The following is a 10,000-nucleotide window of genomic DNA, read 5'->3' on the forward strand; positions in this document are numbered from 1 at the left end:
AGCAGCATTGCGTTGAATGAAAACAACCTCTTTGCTGAAAGCTGTAGTTTCACATGCGAAAACAATTTTTTCCAAAAGTGAGCCCAAGAATACTTCTGGAACATTGTTTTAAGCATAAAAGCACCATTATGCAACTTTACCTGCAGCTTCAGCATTAAATTAGTACAAAAGTAAGCTAGAGGTGATCAAAACAAAAGATTAAATACTCACATTCTCGTCGCGACGTGAAACCCCACGTTTTCGCATTCTCAACTTTGGGACAACGTGAGGTGACAACGTGCTGTACATGCGCAGTGATGTCTGCAAAGAAATTTCCCATTTCCGGTTGCCCTCGTGAGCCCGGTGACGTCTGTTTCCTAAGGTGCCTAATAGTAGCTTAATGCTACGATAACTAAGACAAAAATCTTGTAAAGATTTTATTTGGATGCATTTTCCATGTTAAATAACCTGATTTCTCGCTAAAGCCATGAGAAACAAAAACAATAGCAAGTGTTAACACCAGCAAGAACAGCGTTCACGACATGTTCATGGCCTTCTGCAATGAGCTAGATGAGCTTCCCAACACCACAAGCCATTTTGGCTATCAGTTCCCATCTGCAATTTGCAGCCAGAAACTCCATACTGATATTTTAAACGTGTACTGAATCTGGACATGAGCACTGATTGTTCAACTTACATACTATGTTGAGCAATTTAACACTTACCTTTATTTCCCGTGGGAAAAGTGCAAAAAACCAAAAAACCGCATAGTATTACAAACTAGAGTTAGAATGGCAGCCGTAAGCTGTTTTCGTGTACCATTCTCAGACCAAAGAAGTCTTGCTTCATGAGATACGGATAGGTTACACCACTACAACCATGAACGATATCCGTTAGAATTCCTTGCTACTGACTTTCAACATCAATGAAAAAAGTATTTCACTTCGAATGATTGACCAAAACCGGAAACTGCATTTGTTGGCCAAAAGTGCAGGAAATCACAGATCTAAAGAATTCTGTCGTTATCAGTCTGATCTAAAACAAACACAAAATTCATGGACTTTCGCAATTCAAATTCCCTGGTTTAAACGATTATGTTGCTGCGAGCTTGAAAACATGACGGTGCTTGTCTTGTGCAGTGTTTTGTTTGTTACAATCTTTATTTTGGTGCAACATGTTTCCAGCATCTCGAGTCTGGACAAAGAAACGTATGAATTATTTGTACAACTGATCAAAGGAGAGTTTACAGTTCCTGTCAAGAGTAGGACAATCCAACAAAAGTCTGCACTGGTACTGTTTTGGTGGAATCAAGAGAAAGTGTCCTTAAGAGGAGGAATACTCTGTTATGACGGAAAGAGCGTGGTTAAGCAAGAAGGCATTAGTGACGTTGTGAAAAAGATGTACAAGTCTTCAACAGGATCTGGAGTACGAAAGAAAGAAAGAAACTTAAAAACAGCTATAGTGGAGTTGTCTGACACTAGTTCTTTCCTCTGAGGAAATTATGTACAATAATTCTAAGTTGTCCATTAAGCTTTTCTTTTCTGCAGGAAAGCGAGCTTGTTTTCTGAAGTTTGGATAATAATAATGATTTGTTTCTGGAATGTATACACTTTCAGGTTTACAACGCCGGCAACCAGACTTTCCCATTTTTGTAAATTTTCCGACTTCACACAAACCGCAATGGTCCCCAGAAAAGCACAACACTAAATGCCTTAGGGTTGTAACTCCAGCTGGTTTCCCACATATGGCTGCCTTATAGTTTACTTGAATGCCATTGTTGAAACCATCCTCAATATCAGCAACAAATGGATCTAAGAAAGGATCTAAACATATGGGCCTTTTATTGGGGAGCATATGTGATGGTACGAATCCTACCACATACACCTCCTCAGCTTTGCATCTTTGCACCTTTGACATTGTTGCTATGGTTGTCACATTACGTCATCGCCACGTGCTCCCATTATGCATCGGGAGATAAAACTCTAGTTGTTGTCGGCCCGCCATGTTGAACGCGTGTAAAAAAAGTGTAATGCCGTTGTGTTTAAATTAAAAGTCTTAGAAGCTATTCTGTGACATGGATGTCAGAAGCGGGATGATTAACGCCAGCTAAACAATCAAGGAGAAAGCAAACGGAAACTGGTACGTACGATTTAACAGTGTTGACTGTAAGGTCTTCTCGTACGACTGAAAATGAGCGACTTGGTCGGATTCGACTTACCTAAAATGGACTGGCGTCCTGGTCCCGATTTACATACAAGATTTAAGCGATTTTGCCAAAAGTGTGAACTGTTACTTGATGGGCCACTAAAAAGCCGCGATAGCACTCAGAAGTGTAAATATGTGTTGCTTTGGTCGGGCGACCACGGTCTTGACTTATTTAACACGTGGGCGCTTACAACCAATCAACAGAAAGACCTAACGGAATATTGGGCAAGATTTGAAGATCACGTTAAACCACAGGCTAACCACATTCTAAACAGATATTACTTGCGAAGCCTGAAACAGAAAACCGGCCCCTTGATACATTTCTGACTGAAGCAAGACTACTCATACAAAGTTCTGGTTACCCACAAGAATTACATGATGAACTCATGCGTGACACATTAGTATTTGGCACCGACTTGGAAGAGGTCAGGAGGAAATCCATCGCCCGTGGTAACGAATTAACCTTCACAAAAGCAAAGGAAATTGTACGTACCGAGGAAGCTACGCAAATGCAACTGAAAGCAATGAGTAACTCTCTGCCCCCTAGCCAACTGCAACAACCGGATAGTGAAGTGAACGCAATCAGCAAAGGAAAAGAAACAGAAGATAGAAGAAGTAGAGGTAGAGTAACCAGATGGCCTGAAAACAAACCAAAGCAGTGTTACAGATGCGGAGATAACTTTCATGCCAAAGGTCAACAATGTCCAGCTAGTGGAGTAGAATGTTACAACTGCAACAAACGTGGTAATTTTAGCAAAGTTTGCAAATCTAAGACAAAAAAGGACGTCATGACCCTGCAGAAGGACCAACCTGATGGTGCAACAACTGAATGCCCAAGTTATGACAGAGTCTTCCTGGGAACATTAGAGGCAGAGCAGAGTGCCCCTTTGAATTCTAGCCCCAGTTCTCCAACGACCGCCAGTATTGAACAGAGAAAAAACCGCACCAAAGTCATGACCGAGATCCAGGTTACAGTGAATCCTTCTGAAACGCATACCGTACCCATTAACTGCAAAGTTGACACTGGTGCAGAAGTAAATGTCATCTCTAAAGAACAGTATGATAAACTCATCCCCAACCCTCAGCACAGACACCTAGGCCCTGCACAATACCGGATTACTGCATATAGAGGTCATACCATAAACACGCTTGGTACCTGCCAACTGTACGTCCACCAAAAAGGCAGAATTAAAGAGATAGCCTTCAATGTCACTGAAGTGCGAGGACCAGCGATGCTTGGTTGCAAAGCCTGCGAGGATCTGGGACTGATAAAATTTAACTGCAGTTTGGAAACCTCCGAGCAAGACAAAGCTACCTGCCTCGAGACTCAAGCACCCTCCAAATCACAGTAGAAGGTTGATGGTTCAGGACCTAAACCCCTCAACACTCAAACACTCACCCCACTAGATAAGAGAAGCTTCCTCAATGAATTCAGTGATTGTTTTGAGGGCCTGGGAACCTTCAACATGAAGCCCTATCACATTAACCTAGATCCTGATGCTCAGCCCGTCGTCCATGCACCACGTGCTGTTCCAGTACATCTACAAAGCATGTACAAAGAGGAACTTAACAACATGGTAGAACTTGGCGTTCTCATACCATTTAGCGAACCCACCGACTGGGTCAACAGTATTGTCCTTTCCAAAATGACTAATGACAGAGGAGAGGTCACAAAAATCAGAGTCTGCCTTGACCCACGCGATTTAAACAAAGCAATACAGCGTGAACACTACTACACCAAAACAATTGATGAAGTGGTCACACAGCTTAATGATGCTAATTTTTTAGTGTAGTAGATGCCAAAAAAGGCTACTGGCATGTGCCCTTAGAGGAAGCCAGCTCTTACTTGACTACTTTTAACACCCCATTTGGGAGGTTCCGCTTTACCCGACTTGCCTTTGGCCTTGTTGTCTCACAAGATGTGTTCCAAAAGCACCTAGACTCGGCACTAGATGGACTAAATGGAGTGACTGGCATCGCTGATGATACATTTGTGTTTGGAGCTACAGAGAAACAACATGATGAAAACATGGTGAACCTCATGAACAGGTCCAGAGAAAAGGGAATCAAGTTCAACAAGGACAAGATACAGTTCAAATGTCAAGAAGTAAGCTTCTTCGGACACAAGTGGACCACTGATGGAATCAAGCCAGACGACAAGAAAATATCTGCAATTCAGAACATGGCCCCTCCAGAAAACCGCAAAGATCTCCAAAGCTTTCTAGGCCTCGTGAACTACCTAACCAGATATTCAGGTCCATTGGCCAGCATCACAGCACCACTGCGCGACCTCACCAAGAAAGACATAGCATGCATATGGGGACCTGAACACCACCACGCGTTCCAGGAAGTCAAGGAAGAGATCACATCAATGGAAGTGCTCCGTTACTTCGACCCAAGTGTCGAAACCGTCATCCAAACCGATGCTTCTCAGAAAGGTCTAGGAGCGGTCCTGCTACAGCAAGGACAACCAGTATGCTATGCCTCGAAAGCACTCACAGATACAGAGAAAAACTACAGCAATATTGAGAGAGAAACACTGGGCGTAGTATGGGGTCTGGAGAGGTTCAATTACTTCATTTTCGGAAAACATTGTACAGTAAACACTGATCATAAGCCTCTCGAGTCAATTTTCAAGAAAAGCTTGTCTAGTTGCCCACCCAGACTGCAGAGATTTTTAATGAGAGCTCTGAAGTATGATGTCACTGTTAACTACGTGAAAGGCCCTGATGTGCCAATAGCTGATGCCCTCTCTAGAGTCAGCCCTTAGCTCGCCTCAGCAAATGGCCAACTTCCAGAAATACATGTCCACTACATCACACAGAACCTCCCTGCATCCCCAACAAGGCTACAACAGATCCGAGACGAGACAAAAAAGGACCCCACTTTGTCATTGCTGAAGGAAACTGTCTTTGAAGGATGGCCTCAGAAAAGAGAAAAGTGCCCTCCGTTACTCCATGACTACTGGAATTTCAGAGAAGAATTAACTGTTGAGGATGGCCTACTGCTGAAAGGTGACCGTATTTTGATACCACCCACCTTGAGACCCGAAGTCCTAGACATCATACTCCAAGACCACTTGGGGCAGGAGAAATGTCTACTTCGAGCATGCACATGTGTGTTCTGGCCCGGAATTACGAAGGATATCATCAGTAAAGTTGACCAGTGCAAGCCCTGCCAGAAATACCAGAGAAAGGCCCCGAAAGAACCAATACTCCAGCCGCAGCCCCCATGCCGACCATGGGAAAGACTCAGCTCCGATATGTTCCAGTTTGGAGGCCAGCAATACCTCCTGCTAACAGACCAATACAGCAGATTTCCCATCATCAGGAGACTTAAAAGCACCACATCATCCGCAGTCATCAACCACTTAAAGAGCATCTTTGCCGAGCACGGCATCCCGTTACAACTCATAACCGATAATGGTCCGCAGTACAGCTCAGCCGAATTTGACGGTTTTATGACCACCTATGGAGTAGAACACATCACCAGCTCTCCGATGTACCCCCAATCAAATGGGTCTGCTGAACGGATGGTCCAGACTGTAGAGAACATTCTCAGAAAATGTGAAGAGGACAAAGGAGATCCTTATCTTGCTCTTCTGTCCTACCGAGCCACACCCTTGGACAACCAGCTCAAGTCCCCCGCAGAACTGCTCACCAACAGAAAATTCAAAACCAGACTACCCATGTACCAGCGAAACCCTCCTAACGGCCGTGACCATGAAGCCACAAGAATCCAATTTGCAACGTGTAAGGAGAAAGAAGCACAATATTACAACCAGCGCTCAGGACCACCTAAGAAACCATTAGAAGTTGACCAACCCATACGCATGTTCGACCACCACTCACAAACCTGGGAGCCTGGTGTTGTTATACAGCCAGCCAAGGAGCCAAGGTCTTACATTGTCAGAGCCAACAGCACGGGTGCTACCTATCGGCGAACGCGATCTCGACTCAGACCAGACACAACTGCAATAAGCAGGAAACCCAGCCCTCCACCAAAACCCCGAGACCCCACCTTATCAGACAACCACAAGTTGTTCTTCCCCAATTGGACATGCACAGACAGTAGCAAGACCAGAACCGAATACGCCGTCAACGGATGAGGCTTCCCCGAGAATGTCAGACACTGCCAAGGGATATGTTACCAGATCTGGGAGAACTGTGACACCAGCACAAAGACTAGACTTGTAAGAATAAGTTCGTTCAGAAAGAACTGTGATGCGCTCACAAAGGATAGACTTGTAAGGTTAAGGACATTGAGGAGTATTTTTTTTAAAAATCAGTATCACATTATGCTACAGGTACTAGGTTACACCTGTAGCTGTTGTTGTCATAGCGTTTTTTTTTTAGACAAAGGTCCCATTGGTCATTGTTATTATAGGATAGGTCTTCTCGTTATTGTTCTTTTTATTATTGTCATTGAAAGAGGGGGAGATGTCACATTACGTCATCGCCACGTGCTCCCATTATGCATCGGGAGATAAAACTCTGGTTGTTGTCGGCCCGCCATGTTGAACGCGTGTAAAAAAAGTGTAATGCCGTTGTGTTTAAATTAAAAGTCTTAGAAGCTATTCTGTGACAATGGTAACCTCAATAGCTCCACAACCACGTAATGATGAACTAAAAGGCTCTCAACCATCCCAGTGTGCTGAAAACAGAATAAGTTTGTTAACCTTAACTTTTAAAATATAAAAGGCATGTGCAACTGCCCTTCGAGTTAATGTATAGTTTAAAATTAGTTAGGATCGGAGATACTAGCTATGTAAGCTACTCTAAAATCCAAGGAAAAATAAAGTTTATGTAAGTATGTATGTATGTATGTATTTAATTAGACAACTTGTTTATAAACATGGTGAATGCAGAGAAGTACTAGTTGTAATAGTTTACAAATGACAATAATAAAACAATTGACATCATAAAACTGGAAGAGGCCATGGCCATGCCAAAGATTGTGACATAAATACATGTAAGTCAGTTGTACACCCCTCAAAATGATTCGATCATTTTTCATATAAGTCTTCATTCTCAAAACAATAAATTTCATTGTTTTCAGAATGATGACATAGCTTAAATGTATCACGCTATAAGCTTTTGTGAGTACTCGAATTTCTAAGTAGTGGCTACAAAATTTTATTTCATTTGATATTAGTTTCTCATTTAACCGTTGTAATTAATTTCTGACCTGTTTGCCTTCTAAAACAAGTGGCATCTAAAACCATGACAAGGTTTATTACAAATGAAATCCAAATAGCTTTTCCCAAGCTTAAATTTCTATTCCAGCTTTTAAGGTGTAAACCACCACAGTAGACAAAGTTCTCATAGATACTTACCATCATAGGCAATATTCCTTGGATCACCACAGGTTTTTCGTATTGTATAGTTGAAAGTGTGGTAGCATCCACGGCACTCAATTACACACTCATAAGGACTACAAGCAACTCTAGGTGACTATAAGATTTCATGAGCAGATATAATGCTTTTGCAACCCATTTGTGGACATCTGACAGGAAGAACCCACCCTTGATCTGGATTTCAGAAGTGGGGGAGCTCAGAATCCCAGAAATTCTTGTTTTAGACCAAAGCCCCATCCCTCCTTTTTATTAGGTGGCAGCCAGTGATCACGTTGCTCCCAATGAGCTGTCATTTTCTTACACATTGAAGAAGATGAACACCATCTCTTAACTTTATTTGTACCACTTCAGTAATAGTAGGGTATACTTCCATGCTTTCAACAATGAGGACAGCAATCTTCTTTATTTTCAAGTACAGCATACGAGCAAGGGTGGCTTGAGTCTAAACAAACCCAGTACAATTTGGGATTACTGTACCCAATGTTCTCAAGCAGGCTACGTAATTCCTCCCAATTTGAAGGCCACTTTGCGGTTGCATTGTCAGCAATATTGTTGTTCTTTAAGTAAAGTTCCTTTCCCCACTGTAAGAGATCTTCAAAATTCTGGATAGAACATGACATTTGATCCTTCATTTCAACAGCACGTAAAATTGCATCACAGACAAATTTGTTAACGTCATCCCCAGGAGCACCTCCATCTTCCCTTTCACTCTCACTCTCATCCCCGTCAACGTTTGAACTAGTCTCACTAAGCATAGAATCCACATCAGAATGATCACCCATGCTAAGTTCACTGTTTGTCTCACTTTCATTTTCAGCAAAGTTAAAAAATTCCTCAGATGCATCTTCTGAGTAAAATCCACACGCATATACTGTATTTTTTTCAAAATTGTCAACACTTTCTTCTGTTGGTTCTGCTAGCGAACAACAATCAATTTCATCTTGGACTTCATTGGCAAACGTGGCTTGTTTCGATCACTGAATGGGTCTCCATGCTGTTGTGGGATACACTGGTTCACCCGAGCACACCTCACAGGGACAGTGAACGTGGCCTTTGGATTTTGAATTGATATTTATTGCTTCCTGGCTCATGCTGCAAAAGCAAAGGGAAGGAGGTATTTCGAATTCCCTACGTGCACATGCCATTTTTCCCAGACAACTGGCCTGGGTCCATGGAAGTAATACAGCAGCCGAAATATGTCGGTGATGGTTGGTGCAGTTAAAAGTAAGCCAAAAAGCGGTGAAGATCGAGGTAAATGTAGAGATTCTACACATCTTTCCACAAACTGATCGGCTGCACACGATCGGCCATTTTTCTTAGCACGTGAGAGTCTGGGGCTTATGAGTCATGCGCAGTCTATCTTTGATCGTTGTGCGCGGTAGACTGGTAACCAGCACGTCATCATTTCGTTTTGCCGCCATTTCACTCAGTCAGACGTTTAAGATGGCAGATACCGCCAAGAGCAGCTGTGATAGCAACAGTTTAAGTCAAATAGCTGTTAATTCTCAGTGCATTCGACCGGACAGAGATGTTACAGAATTGTAGTTTCATGTTAGAGACATCGAAGGTTAGTTGCTGGAACTAGTCTAACTCAATAACTTCAAATTCGCTCCATTGCACGTTTTGTTATTTTTGGCGGGAAATCAAATATTTAAGGTTATGTTAGCTTGTAAAGTAAAAGCTAAGGTATCCAAACAAAGGTTATGAAAATTGAACATTAACACCTATTGGTCGGAAAATTTCAAGCATGAAGAACAACATTACTGTTTTATTCAAATGAAAAATTCACCACAACGCCGCTGGGGTAGCAGGAAAATATTCATTAAGCTTGGCCTGTCGCACATGAGCATGGATATACATGCACAAGAATTCGGATGTTGAATGCTTTTAATATAAATTTGCTCTTGGTTGTACGTCTTCTAACAAAGCATTCGTTGTTTAATCTTTTATTAATTTTAAAGAGTCGAAACACGGTGAATGTGATCGATATTTTGTGCAGTACTTGAGTTCTTCTTTGTTAATAGAGTGGACGGTGGAAGAAGTTGAGTAATGGCTTACCAAAACAGGGTTCAAAGAGGAAGCGCCATTATTTTCTGGTAAGGTTTTTTTTTAAGGATAGCTTTCGAGTCGGCTCTTCATTATTATTGAAGTAAATTAAAGTAGCTACAGTATTGCTCCAATCACTACTAGAGTTTGTACTGTATTTTATGTACATGGCAATGTATAGCTAATTGCTTCTGCATACAGGTCTACATGTCTATTTACCCACACTGAACCAATTTTTGTATAATATTGCAGGAGAGCAAATCAAAGGAAAAGCACTATGTCAGCATGATAGGGAGACTTTAAAAGAGCTTGGTATTTAATCTATCGGGAGGCAACTTGAGCTCCTAAGAAATGTCAAAAGTCTATTTGGTAAGAAAGTTACTCTAATTAAAATTCATAAAAAAGTCTACCTGT

The sequence above is a fragment of the Pavona decussata genome, unplaced genomic scaffold (assembly GCF_977016875.1).
Source record: "Pavona decussata unplaced genomic scaffold, jaPavDecu1.1 SCAFFOLD_51, whole genome shotgun sequence".
Taxonomy (NCBI): domain Eukaryota; kingdom Metazoa; phylum Cnidaria; class Anthozoa; order Scleractinia; family Agariciidae; genus Pavona; species Pavona decussata.